Raw genomic sequence first — 14,700 nt, 5'->3', positions numbered from 1 at the left:
GGAGTGTTCCAATTAAGTGTTGAATTGTGCTTCTTTACTTCCTCAGAGGGAGAAGTCAGTTTGGATAATGTTGAGTTTGAGGTTCCAGAAGAACCTCAGATAGAGGTGTTTAAAAGAAAGTTGGAAATACAGAATAAGAACTCTTGATAGAAGAGTTGTGGTTAGAAATGAAGATTTGAGATCTACTGTCAAGTAGATGTATTTATGAGTAAAAGTGAGGCCAAGAAGGAACTTGCAGAACACATGAAATTGAAGGTCTCAGAAAGTACAGAAGAGGTACCATGAAAAGAGACAAAAATAGTAGTCCTGTTGTTGAATAAGAATTCAGAGAAACTGGTCTCTGGGAAGCGCAGAGAGAAGATGATAGTCTTAACAGCAGAAGATGGCTGAAATGTCAGATGCTCAGGGGCAGAGACAGTGGTGTGCTGCAGCCAGCTCAGACTGGCTTGTGGAAGTGAATTGTGAAATTTTCAGACTTTTTGTGAGCTGATTGTTATCCACAGCCATTATTAAAAATTAAATTGTATATACTTGCAATTTAACAAGGGCATCACTCCTAATTATTTAACACTGTTGTGGTGTTCATGTTGGTTGTATCTATATGCTGGAATACTGTGTACTGTTGTGTGCTACTACTGCACCAGCTCTTCCCCACTCTGGTCTCAGTGACACCACATTGGTAACCTGAATCAGTCATGGTGGGAGTATTTGTACTAGATGTTTATTGTAGATGTTGGCAAACACTACAAATCAGAAAATTTCTCCCTACAAGGAGAGCCATTATTAAATATTTACAGGTGCATCGTTGGATAAATAGAATGAAAATCAAGAAAAGTCTAAATGCTTTAGCAAGAAGGAGATAATTCATTACTTTTGCTTGAGTTTCAGTAGATAGGTGACAAATCACAGCAAAGTGTGTTGAGTGAAATGATGGAAAGTGAAAAAACAAATGTTCAAATAAATTTGGAAGTAGTGAGTGAAATAGGTAAGCAGATTGTTACTGTTGATTCTGTTTTTTTAAATTAAGACTTACAGACTAAAACAATGTTAATGTACTTTATTAATCTCTAAAAATGAACAACATGTGCAAATGTATTTTATGGAAAATTGTAAGGAACTAGTTATCTATATAGAACACATTTGGAGAACAGGGACTTCCAAGATGGAGGCATAGGTAGATATGCTTTGTTTCCTCACACAAACAAAAGAAGGACAACAACAAATTTAAAAACCAAAAACAACCAGAACTGACAGAAAATCGAACTGTATGGAAGTCTGACAGCCAAGGAGTTAAAGAAGAAATATTCATCCAGACTGGTAGGAGGGGTGGTGACAGGTAACCAGGGTGGAAAGGACTAGCAGCAAGGCAATGGACTGGGCTGGGGGAGGTGGTGGCTAGTGGACTGGGCAGTCCCACATTCATGTGCAGATAAGCCAGGAGAAACAACTGGGGAACAAGACAGATAACGCAACTCACAGTTCCAACACAGGAAACTAAAGCCTCAAAACCTCTGGCTATAAAAACCTGTTGGGATTGTGGAAGTGGGAGAAACTCCCAGCCTCCCAAGAGAGTTCACTAAAGAGACCCACAGGGTCCTAGAATGTACAGAAACCCACCCACCTTGGAATCAGCACGAGAAGGGCCCAATTTGCTCATGGGTAGTGGGGAAAGTGACTGAAAGCTGGATGAGAGCAAGCAAGCAGCATTGTTCCTTCTATGACCTGTCCTCCACAGACAGCACCACAACACAGCAACATGTGTTGTGCTGCCCTGGTGAAACCTAAGGCTCCACCCCTTACAGTGTAACAGGCATGCTGAGACAAAGAAATATGGTCTAAATGAAAGAACAGATCAAAACTCCAGAAAAAGACCGTAAGTGATGAGGAGAAGACAACCTATCAGATGCAGAATTCAAAACACTGGTAATCAGGGTGCTCACAGATATGATTGAGTATGGAGACAAAATAGAGGAAGAAATGAAGGCTATGTAAAGTGAGATAAAGGAAAATATACAGGGAACCAACAGTGAAGGGAAGGAAACCGGGACTCAAATCAACAATTTGGAACAGAAGGAAGAAATAAACATTCAACTGGAACAGAATGAAGAAACAAGAATTCAAAAAAATGAGGAGAGACTTAGGAATCTCTGGACAATTTTAAACATTCCAACATCCGAATCATAAGGGTGCCAGAAGGAGAAGAGGAAGAGCAAGAAATTGAAAATTTATTGGGACAAATAATGAAGGAGAACTTCCCCAATCTGGTGAAGACAACAGACTTCCAGGAAGGCCATGAAGCTCAGAGAGTCCCAAAGAAATTGGACTCAAGGAAGAACACACCAAGACACATCATAATTAAGTTACCCAAGATTAAAGATAAGGAGAGAATCTTAAAAGCAGCAAGAGAAAAGGAGACAGTTACTTACAAAGGAGTTCCCATAAGACAGTCAGCTGATTTCTCAAAAGAAACCTTGCAGGCAAGAAGGGGCTGGAAAGAAATATTCCAAGTCATGAAAGGCAAGGACCTACATCCAAGATTACTCTATCCAGCAAAGCTATCATTTAGAATGGAAGGGCAGATAAAGTGCTTCCCAGATAAGGTCAAGTTCAAGGAGTTCATCATCACCAAGCCCTTGTTATATGAAATGTTAAAGAGACTTATCTAAGAAAAAAACTATGAGCAGTAAAATGACAATAAACTCACAATTACCAACAACTGAACCTAAAAAACAAAAATAAACCAAGCTAAGCAAACAACTAGAACAGGAACAGAATCACAGAAATAGAGATCACATGGAGGGTTATTAGTGGGGAGCAGAGCTAGAGCAGAGATTAAGAACATAAATGGTATGTACAAAATAGACAGGAGGATGTTAATAATAGCATAGGAAATGGAGAAGCCAAAGAACTTATATGTATAACCCATTCATATGAACTGAGGTGGGGAGATGCTGATGGGAATGGGGTGCAGGGCAGAGGAGAATAAAGTGGAGAAAAACATGGTACAACTGTAATAGCATAATCAACCAAATATACTTTAAAAAAGAAGCAGAACAGCTGTCTGCCTAAAGATGGGCAGTGCCACCTCTGCGGCTTGGGTGTACCAGCTTGATGTCAAGTCATGGGAAGGTGAAAAAAATACTGGTTTTCATTAATTTTGCAGTAATACAGCCCTGCATTTTTTAGGGTACCAAAATATTTGGACCCCACTTTTACATTATGGTAGGGTTTTGTGGAAGTCCAAAATGTGCTAGGAAGTTATCTGTTTCTTTTAGATTTTCAATTTGGTTGGTATGGATTTGCACACCATCTAATTTTTTCAGTCTTTTCCGTGTGTGTGTGTGTGTGTGTGTGTGTGTGTGTGTGTGACTGTAATATCTATTGCATTCCCAATAAGCAATTTCATTTGATCTTTCTGAGTTAGACTTGCTGAGTATTGACTTGTTTGGTGTTTTAAACAAAACTTATCCTTTCAAGTATTTTTTTCATTTATTTTTATCTCTCATTTGTATTACATTCCTCTTCCTACTTTTTCTTGGTTTATAGTGTTAATTTTCTTAAATTGAATCATGCAGTTCACTTTTCAGTTCTTTTATAAAAATTAAAAGTATTCAAGACTACAAATTACATGAATACAGGTCCTATCTAAGTGTAATTTTTATTACTTTCTAGATAACTCATAATTGCCTTTTTGATCAGGGGGTGAGTTAGGAGTTCTGATTTCTATGATTTTGTTTTTTTGGTATTTTTATAAGTTTCCTGAAAGTTATTTGATTATGACCAAAAAATGCTTTGTGGACTTTATTAAGGATTTTTCAGTGTCCGGTAAATAATTGTGTGTGTTTTTTTGTTGTCTGTTTCTTTTTCAAAGAGTTTATTTATTTATTTTTAGAGAGAGGGGAAGGGAGGGAAAAAGAAAGGGAGAGAAACATTGATCAGTTGCCTCTTGCAGGCCCCCAGCTGGCTCCACAACCCAGACTTGTGCCCTGGCCAGGAATCAAACCACAAACACTTTCGTTTGGGTGTCAATGCCGAGCCCACTGAGCCACAACAGTCAGGGCTAAATATTTTTTCTTTTGTAAATGTCTATCACATAAGAAATGAATGTTGACTTTAAGTTCCTTGTATTATTCAAATGCTGTGTCTACTTTTTGCCAAATTGATTTGTCAAAATTCTGAGAGATTATCAAAGCCTTCCATTACTATTGTGTTTTTTTTTTTAATAAAGAACTTGTATTTCTGGGGGAAAAAAGAAAACACACTTGGGGAAATGCTGCTTTAGTATTTCACAATTAAGTTTGAAATAAATATTCATGTTATTAAAGTCTTGGTTTTTTAAAGAAATATTATCAAGACTATGTTGAATTTTGAGGGTTATTTTCCATTTTTGAGATAGTTATTTGTTTTCTTTAAAAATTTGCTTTGGTGCTCTGACCTATTACTTTAATAGGCTCTTTAATATTAAATCACCTTTGCCTTTCTGAGATAAGTCCAACTGGATTATGGTGGTTTATTCTTTTAGTATACTGTTAAATTTGTTGATTAGCATTTTATTTATAATTTTAACTTAATGTTAATACATGATATTGGTATTTTTCTCTTTGTTCTTATGAATTTTTAATATCAATATTATGCTACTTTTGAAAAATTAATTTGGTCACTACAGTTTTTCCTACTCAGAAATGGGTTATATAGCAAAGAAATTATCTCTTCCTTGAAACTTTGAAAAGAAATTATAACATTATCTAGGCCCCTTTTGGGGGAAGTAATTCTTTGATAAGTTTTCACTTGTTTCCATTGTTAATGGTTTTTATTTCTTACATCAAGTGTTATCATTTACACCATTTTGGCCAAATTAGTCTGAGAAATTGCCCTTTTGCTGCATTATTATCTGCTTAGATTCTGGTGAAAATCCTACTGAGATATAAAAAGTTGGAAGAGTAGATATGAACAGCCCCTATCTAATATGTGTTCTGTTGAAATGTGAGGGTCTTGTCTACTATCTTCACAGCCTTATTCTCTTACATGAGCAGGACAAATTATAATCTAAATATAAACCAATCTGAATTTAACTGACCAGATGGAGAACATGAAAAAACTATAATCCTTGAAATTTATTGCCCCAGAATAGATCTTGTTTCTGTCCTCTATTAAAATAAATACAGTTTATAATATAATTTTATAGTATTTTAGTATATCTATAAAATAAATATAATAAATATCAATATAACTTATTAATATATCAACTAGGTACTTGAATATAAGTTATAATTAACACATGCAATTATATTTTAATATTAATATAAGTAACAGTTTATGGTATATTTATTTATAAAATAAAATATATCTGCCCTGGCCAGGTGACTCATTTGGTTTCAGTGTCATCCCACACAACAAAAGGTGGCAGGTTCTATCCCTAGTCAGGGTACATGTAGGAGGCAGCCAGCCAGTGTTTCATGTGGATGTTTTTCTCTCTGTCTTTCTCTTTCTGTCTCTCTCTCACTCCACCCTCCCTCCCTCTCTCTCTAAAAAAAATCAATAAACTATATCCTCAGGAGGGGATTCGAAATATATATTATATATAAAATATACAAATAAAATGTATGCCTGGAAACTATACTTTCTATGGTACAGTGTAATGCTGAATAAATACAGAAGAGAGATTACCTATCTTAGTCATGAGACAGAGTTCTGGGAAAAATGATAGAATTCTGTCTGCCTCTGAAAGTTGCAGAAGCCAGCTAGTTTTCTGTTTGATTCAACTCTTAGGGCTACAAGCTAGGAATAAATAGAAGTTTTCAAAAATCTTTACTGTCTTCCTTCTTTATTTTCATTACTTATTAATTAATTCATACATATGTCAAAGGGAAATTGGGACAAGTGTCAAAAAAAGCTATTATAAAAATCTTAACCTGGAGGCAGCATTCTTTAATTTTCAAATAAAGATTTTGTTCAAAAAATTATTTTTAATCTTTTTTCCTATTATTTTCATATATATAAAGCCCTTTTTAGTTGACTTACATGTAAAAAAACATCAAAATGGTCATCCATTTGTTTCTCATGCATTGTACATGTTATATATAATGAACATTTTTGGTGTGGATACTGCTTTTGTTTTGACAACAAATTAGAGAGTGCATATATAAATTGCCATGATACAGGTCAGCAGACAGAAAACAAAACATACAGGTCTAAAACACTGACAAATGAGCTCTTTCTGTAGAAGAATATGTCCCATTCTGAAAACAAATTGTTACTTTATGACTGATACTGAGTCTACATTAACAGGTTTTCCATTTCCAAACAAAAGTAGTAAACAATGCCAGAGAAATAATAATCAAACAAAACACATTGGCTATAGTTTATATTTTTTCATGTTAGAAATGCAAAATGGGAATACATTTAATATTCATGATCTACTTTTATGTCATGCATGGAAACAGAAGTTTTTGCAAGGTTTAATTTGAAAGGTGTAGAATTTTAAAAAAGAAAAAAATAGAGTTTTTCGTAAGTTAGACTATTCAGAACATTGAGTCTGGATATTGGGTCTGTTAAGGCCCTGATGATTAGACTTCTGACAGGAGATGCTGTTTTGTCTTCAGGGAATGTACAGCTATTCTAGGATCTCCGAGCCCTTCATAAGAGCCGAGGATATGTACCCTAAGACTTTTGGCACTTTTGCTTAGATAATGTGCTCTCTGGGTCTTCCTTTTAAAAATCTGCTTCACATGGAATATGCTGCATCTCCTGTCCCTAAGTAGTTATGACACATCACTGTACTTTACCTTAGGCTTAACAGACATGTGCCATCTAGAATGAGGTTATATCTTAATGTTATTTTTGTTGTGCATGAGTTTTATCAACATCTGTCTTTTGAGGTTATTGATCCTTTCACAATAAGTTTTTATATCTGTACAATAATGTAGGTTTCATTATTAATATGATGTAAAAGACGGATGAGATAAGGACCTTAACTCATGACCAATGACAGGACTCAGAAAGTAGGTGAAATCAATCTAATAAATGTCTCTATAGATAGATTCTACAGTTAGTAGCCTATTGGTTGCTTCTAGAAAATACAAAACCAAGTTCAGGGAAAGCAAACATTCAGAATGAAATCCAACAAAAAAAAATTTATTTGTGCTTGTACACTTTGGAAACGATGGTTGTCTAAGAATTTTGAATATGTATATTAAAAATCTTCCTTCTTTTTTATTGTTTAGATTTGAAAAAGGTGAATTCTAAACCACAGATATACAAGAAGGCCATTTTCTCAAACAAGAGTCACCCTTGAACGGTAGGTAAACTCAGAATTTATTACACTAAATGTTTTAAAAAGTATCTTTTTTAAAGAACATGAAAATTTTTCATAGTGTTGCACTGTAAACTTTCATAAAGAGCTTTTATTTTGATTATCAGAATACTTTCTACCGTATAATTTACTAGTCAGTTGAGGGAAAACACAGTAGTATATTTGTTTAAGACAAAACAAAGATAGGAAAGTGACCTAGAAGTTGAGAAATAACTCATATCCTTAGAAATAAGTCTTGAGTACAAGCATATTATTTTAGGTTCCTGATACTTATAACTAAATGGGGATAAAAATTAAAATATCTTGCTTGGTTCCCTGTAGGCCATACAGCCATGCTTCCTGGTCATAAAGACGAAAGTAGCTTCAATGTCCCATAGTTGTGTTCTGACTCCCAATGGCCAAAGCTGGAATAATTTGAGCAATAAAGAAGGCAACTATAGTACTAGAGTATAGCCCCCCATATAAAATATATATTCATGATTCCATACTGATATAAATAAATGCTGAGTAAATAAATAAATGGAGAGAGAACTGCCCCTTACAGAAGAATTTAAATTAGTAAATGTAAAAGGAATGAGGGAAGTAGAAAATTGCTGTTAAAGGACCATAGTAATAATTGCTGCAGGCAAGATAAATACTAAAATTGGTTAAAGTGTAAGGAAAAGCAGAATATGTATATAACCTCAAAGTATCTCCCCCCACATATTTATTAATTGCACAGGGGAAAATTGTATCTTTATAGTGGAGAATCTTGGCAGACACTACCTTAACCAAGTGCTCAAGGTTAATATCAGCAGTAATAAGACATATTGAGGTCATATCCCCTGATAAATTGTCCTGAAAAGGGCACATCATGCATTTGGTATTCTTCCAAAATTTCATAAACTCAGTTGAATCATGAGAAGACCTTAGCCTTAGATAAAGAAAGAGAGACATTCTACAAAATACCTGACCAGCATTCTTCACCAGTGTCAGGGGCATAAAAGACAAGGAAAGACAGAAGAACTGTACATTAAATATGTGCAGTGTTTCATATATCACTTAGACCTCAATAAAGCAATTTAAAAAAAATACACGGAGGAACTACCAAAGATTTGAAGGAGAATAAGGAGACATAGCAACAAATGCAATGTGGGATCCTAGATTGGATCCTGAAAATGAGAAAGGACATTAGTGGGAAAAAAAAGGTGAAATCTAAAGTAGCTTATAGTATTGTGCCAGTGTTAATTTATTAGTTTGATCACTGTGCTACAGCCGTAATGTGTAATGTAACACTAGGGGAAGCTAGGTGAAGAGTACATGGAAACTTTCCCTACTATCTTTGTAACTTTTCTGTAAGCTTCAGATTATTTAAAAATAAACAGTTCCTTAAAGTAATATTGGAGTCACTAAATAATTGTTCTTAAATTAGATTTTCACTGATTTATAGAGTTTCTGATTGTTTGCAAATCATAGAACAGAGAGAAGCAGGGATATTGTTTTCATTGAGGATACCCTTTTGAGCTACTTTTCTTAATCCTTTCTATACACACGGACATCCTTACCTCCACAAGTTTTATCTCCATTTAATACTTCAGTCAATTCTGGTCTTCTGGAAGATCTGTAAGCAGGAAAATTCTGCAAGGCTCTGTGTCCTTGGGAACTACCTCTTAGCAAAACTTTTAGTGACAATCATGTCTGATTTAAATTTTCAAACCAAAACTGTGAAAGTATTTAGATCTCATTAATAATCTCTTGGTCAACCAATCTTCATTACCCAAGACAACATTTAAAGGATATAGAATTAGTAGTCTTATATTTAAACAGTAAATATGAGAGAATATCACATTTTTTAAGGTAAAATATATGGGAATTCAGGGAATACAAGTAGTACTATGGGAACTTCGATTCTGAAAGGAAATTGATAGCAGCATTAAGTTGGTGTAGAAAATCAGTTTAAGTTTAGAAAAAGCTAAAGCCACTTAAAATCAAAAGACCAGGCTCTTGAAAGACAAGTAAGAGACAGATATATACTTTGGCATCTGAAAATGAGTATTTGGTCTGAATTGAAGTGTTGGGGCATGAAAAGTGAAATGCTAAGTATAACAAATTGTTCCCTAAATTTTTTTTGTTGGTAACTCTCTTTTGTGTTCAACCAATTTAGTAAATTACACTATTTCACAGATTTTGGGTAAAACAAGAAATAACAGAAAGTAGAATGGTGGTTACCAGGGGCAGGGTGGGAAGAGAGGTGGAGGGGAATGAGGAGTTAGTGTTTAATGCCTATACTTTCAGTTTGGGAAGATGAATAGTTCTGGAGCTGGATAGTGATAGTCACAAAACATTGTGAATGTACTAATGCCACAGAACTGTACACTTACAGATGACTAAGATGGCAAATTTGTACGTTCTGTATATCTCACCACATTTTTTTAATGTAAAAAAGAAACAACAGAAGTCTTCAGCATTTACATTTCACTTCTTTGCTAGTGTGTCCAGCTATGTATGAGGCGAATTTCTGCCCGTGGGCACTTATCCTTAGGAATCTTTTTTTTTTTTAATCTAGAGATGATTCTCCAGACATCATTTTCCAACTGGCAGTTTAAATGGCCCCTATGTCATAAATAGTGCAAGGAAAAAGAAAACCTGGTACACAGGAAAACAGTAGAGCTGGTTGGGAGAGTTGAGTGTGGAGTTAATTTATAACTAAGACAAATGAGTCTATAAAAAGAAGAAAAGCCCCATAAGAAATATGTTAACTGATGGTAAGGGAGAAAAAAGGATTTAGATAAAAGATATTGGAACTTGTTTGGTCCCAATGATTTTATGGCTGAGGAATTCAATTATAGGTATACTGGGTGGAGCAAATCACAATTCTGTAAATTACTAATAGGACATAACGATCTTTATCATTTTCTGTATGTGCTTACATGCAAAGTTTAGTCCTGCCCACTGTAAATACTCTGCTTAGCTATACTGCTCTGTATGAATTCTGGGCTTTGGGATTAGAACATGATAATGTTTATTTATTTTTAAAACCTTAAAGGCAAGTAGGCGATACATTTAGAAATAAGATTAGGAACTAGAAAAATGACTTTTGCTTTTGAATTTTGGCCATTGGATTTGTTTCATTTTACATTAAATTGTTTTAAGACATTTTTATTACCAAAACTTGTGAAAATATTTTTTGAAATAAAAATACCACATTTAATCACTACTATTCTTACTTCTGCATAATTCCTTCCAGTTCTTGTTAGCATGTTTACATTTTTTACTTACTGACAGTTATGGTATATGTAGCATTTTTGCTTCTTACACTATTAGAGCATATAAATCTTCCTTTGAGTCTGCCTGGCTTTCAAATTTTTCGTAATGGCAATACAATCTTTCATCTTAGTGGACAATTTACTAAACCACTTTTGGGTGATTTTTAATTTTTTATCATTATACAATTACTATTTATCCTAATGCCATTACATATAGTGAATATCTTCATGCATATATTTCACTTTAATCATTTACTCTAGCTAAGTCACTGAAAGAGAAATTTCTATGTAAAGGGTTTGAGCAACTCTATTAATACTCTTGCATTATTAATTCTTATGACATTTCAAATTGCTCTAAGGATATATTAGTAGCGAAATGAACAAAAACTTATTTCCAAAGCATATGTTTAAACAATTTCTGCCCTGGCTGGTGTGGCTCAGTGGATTGAGCATCAGCCTGCAAACCAAAAGGTTCGATTCCCAGTCAGGGCACATGCCTGGATTTCAGGCCAGGTGCTCCGTTGGTGGCATTGCAAGAGGTAATTGTTTCTCTCACACATTGATGTTTCTCTCCCTCTCTTTCTCCCTCTCTCCCTTCCTCCCACCCTCCCTCCCCATCTCTCTAAAAATAAAACAAACAAACAAACAAATCATTTCTATTCATTTACATGTTTTATTTTTTAGCCATGGCTTTCTTCTGTGCGTTATAGTGAGATGAGGGTGGAGAGGAATTCCACCTATTGTTTAGGTATCAGAAAAATATGGGGTTTGGGGTGTTTTTTTGGGGGGGTTAGGAAAAACACCTACTTAATTGCAAGGAAGTTGCAGCTTATTTCCTAACACTGACAAATTTAAATAAAATGTAAAGATTGTGCTGCATGGGTGCCTCACGGCCTTTAAGTCCACATGTTGCTAGTTGTTAAAAACAAATGACTGTTTTTGAAAATACAGATTTAAAAAAGGAAAACTTCTAGAGCATTGTATACAAATCAGGTTTAAAAAAATTATTTAAATTAAGTATTTTAAATTTGTGATTTCAATATTTGGGAGTAATATTAATTTTAGAATAAAGATATAAGAGAAAATGTTAAGGTTCAAAATTGTGTGGTTAAATATATTACAATAAATAGGAAAAGATTATGGGCATTGTCTTTTTTTAGTCTAAACTTTTATTTGAGGGTTAAGTTACTGTTAATAACATGAAATAGAAATTATAGTTTTTAACTATGGTACAGTATATTGTATTTTTAAATATCAGATAAGCAATATAATAACAATAAAGATCACTTTAAAGCAAAAATTATCTATGACCTTCACATTCTTATTCAAACTATTTTAATTTCTACAAGTTGCCTTCCAGTTCTGAATACATATATACACACATATTTTTATAAATCTCTGTAGTATTTGAGAAAGTAAATACATTGCTATTCCTAACCCTCAATGTTTATAAAATTAAGGGATTGTGATAAATGACTTCTAAATTCTCTTTAGACTCAAAAACAATATTTTAAAACTTAGCCATGTCCAAACTACATAATATTTTCTGGAAAAATGTATAAGCTCATCACAGTGGATACTGTTTTTACTTTAAAATGTTATTTACAACTATAAAATATAGAGGATTAATTCCTAAAAATTAAACCTGAAAGAAAAACTCCTGTGATATTGAAATTATGAGTTAACATTTTGTTAAACTGTATAATGCATGATAGGGGGAGAGGTTTGGTTATTGAGATTCTTGAGTAATGATTTAAATAAAGCAGTGTTCTCAGAGTAGTAATTTTAATAAAGCCTAATGTGCAATTATGTCTGATAAGAGAGGATACAAAAAAATTTGCTGATTACTTAATTTTCATTTATATCCCACACTTTCATTCTCATAACAGAAAATCTTTTAAATCTTTCCTAATTTCTTAATTTTAATCTTTTCATTAACTAACACTGTGTAAAATTTATTTTTATATATAAAATTATTGATTTTGGCACCTAGTTAGACTAGTTAGGAAAAATACATGTCTTCATTATCTCCTCTTCCACAATTTTGTTTGCATTTTTAAGAAACTGCCAATAATATGCTCTGTAGTCCTAGCTATAGCATCCTTGATTCTTTGGATATTTCCAATAACTCATATGTTACAAATAATGTGCATAAATTTGACCACAGTATCATGTAGTAAGAGATGAATAACTGGAAGCCATTATAGAACATAAGTGAAGCAATTGTGATCTCTTTCGTGTTATTCTAGTTTTTTTCTTTACACTCATGAATTCCTTGTCCTTCAGTCCAGATCTTGTGATCCAAAGTCACTTGAATTCTTAAAAGTTTGATGTTTTTAAACTTTTATACTCCCAGTAGACAGGACATAGGAAATTTAGTGACGTAAACTCTTCAATAATCTTTAAAAGTCATAAGACTTAGTAGCTGGGACAAGAAACAATTAGGAATAAATTTCAGGGAAATACCATAATGGCATAACTTTTGTTTTCTTTTGTTAGCAAGCCACATGGCTTTCCTCTCAAACCCAAGGAATACATAGTGTGATCCTTTAAATACATAAATTTTAAGATTTTAGTTTCATCAGCATTGCAGAAATATATGTTTCCCTAAGTTTACTCACTATAATTTGTGATTGCTATTTTTCTTATCTGCGAAGGAAGTACAACAGCTCCCACTGGGGAAATACCATGTTAAGTCAATCCTAAAATAAGAAATCTAAGGGAAAGGTCATATCCTAATAACTTGTGCAAATCTAAATTCCCATGGAGCTTTAAAATTATTTTGTAGGAGTAGAGTATTAACAATGTGCTGTTGAACTCCTTCCAGATAGTGTCGTAAAATTGAGAGCACTTTTGTGTACAGAAGTAACCACTGAAGTATAAATACAATTGACAAGACCTAATTTTATTTAGCAATCTATTTTGAAAATCCACAGAAATATTGCAGGACTCATAAACTACAAAATATTTGTGTTACTTTCACTGGAAATATAAGGAGCATTATTCAAGAAGTATTATAATAATTACATACAAATAATGAAAATAATTTTCTTCTTACTACAGAGATGTTTAATACTCAATGTTTTACCAATACTGACTTCCAGTTACATTTTGGAAGGACCCTAACTATGTAATTTGAGAGAAAGGTGCTACTTTGGGAGTCAGGACACCTGGATTATAGTCTCTCCTCTTTTGTTAACTGGCACTCTCCTAACTCTGGACCTCAATTTCCTTATCTGTTAAGATATATATTATGAGGATCAAGTAAGATATATAAAAGGTTTAGAAAAACTTTACAACATTATATATCTTTATATATCTTTAAAGGATTACTGTATATTTTTAAAGGGTTACTATAATCATTGCCTTTAATTTTTATATTTTCCAAATGATGTCAAAATAGACAGGACAAGAAACTCATTCTCTCCCACTCAAACTAAAAGTCCCAGTCCATCCTACCAGTGGTCCACTCATTGGCTAATCCAAGTCATTCTTTAAGACGGTGAGATTTGAGTGGAACCTGTTCCATCATGTTGAGTACACAAGTATTACATTTTGCCATCAGGGTTGATTGTTTCCTAGCACATACTAATCTTTTTTTGAAGATATGTTATTAGAAGCATCTTGAATATTTATTTATTATCTATTGATTTATTGCTTTACAGAAATGTACATCTTTATTGCTTAGATTCTACTTATTACCAGTTAAAGCAGAGCTGAATTTTTTTTTGCTTTTTTGACCTATTGCTATTTATTTTCTTAATAGTGATTATGTGTTTTCAGTAATTTAAGGCTCTATAGAAACATACCTGGGTAGCTTCTTACTGAGATCCAATCTGTAATAAGCCATTTGTTGAAATTAAATAAATTTCTGCATTTAATTATTTCAGTTTCAGACCCCACAATAACATAGTGCCTCACAGTAGAAATATGAAATAATTAGCTTCAGTGCTTATCTATGTGATATGGTTACGTTCAAAGAATCTCTGCAACTATTCAATATCTTTGTGATATCTTTGTTCAGGAGAAGCATGATGCTGTCTCACTGTATATGTTAATTCATTTTTTAAATTTTATTTTATGAACCAACATGGAAAGAATGAAATAAAATAGATCTATATCTTACCACATATTCACCAGTGA

At 33.3% G+C, this 14,700-nt stretch overlaps 1 protein-coding gene across 5 annotated transcripts in view; it reads left to right on the top strand.

Moving 5' to 3' along the window:
- The window catches only part of PPARG (peroxisome proliferator activated receptor gamma), a 145,650-nt gene that overhangs the window by 20,890 nt on the left and 110,060 nt on the right, over positions 1-14,700 (top strand). For all 5 annotated transcript variants that reach the window (XM_045832276.1, XM_045832278.1, XM_045832277.1 and 2 more), the window contains exon 2: positions 7,224-7,297. The gene's annotated coding sequence lies outside the window, so the exon portion shown is untranslated. The remainder of the gene's footprint in view (positions 1-7,223; positions 7,298-14,700) is intronic.

This window comes from Phyllostomus hastatus, unplaced genomic scaffold (genome assembly GCF_019186645.2).
Source record: "Phyllostomus hastatus isolate PE091 unplaced genomic scaffold, TTU_PhHast_1.1 phas_contig_16, whole genome shotgun sequence".
Lineage (NCBI taxonomy): Eukaryota > Metazoa > Chordata > Mammalia > Chiroptera > Phyllostomidae > Phyllostomus > Phyllostomus hastatus.
This window is presented reverse-complemented; position numbering and strand designations above follow the sequence as displayed.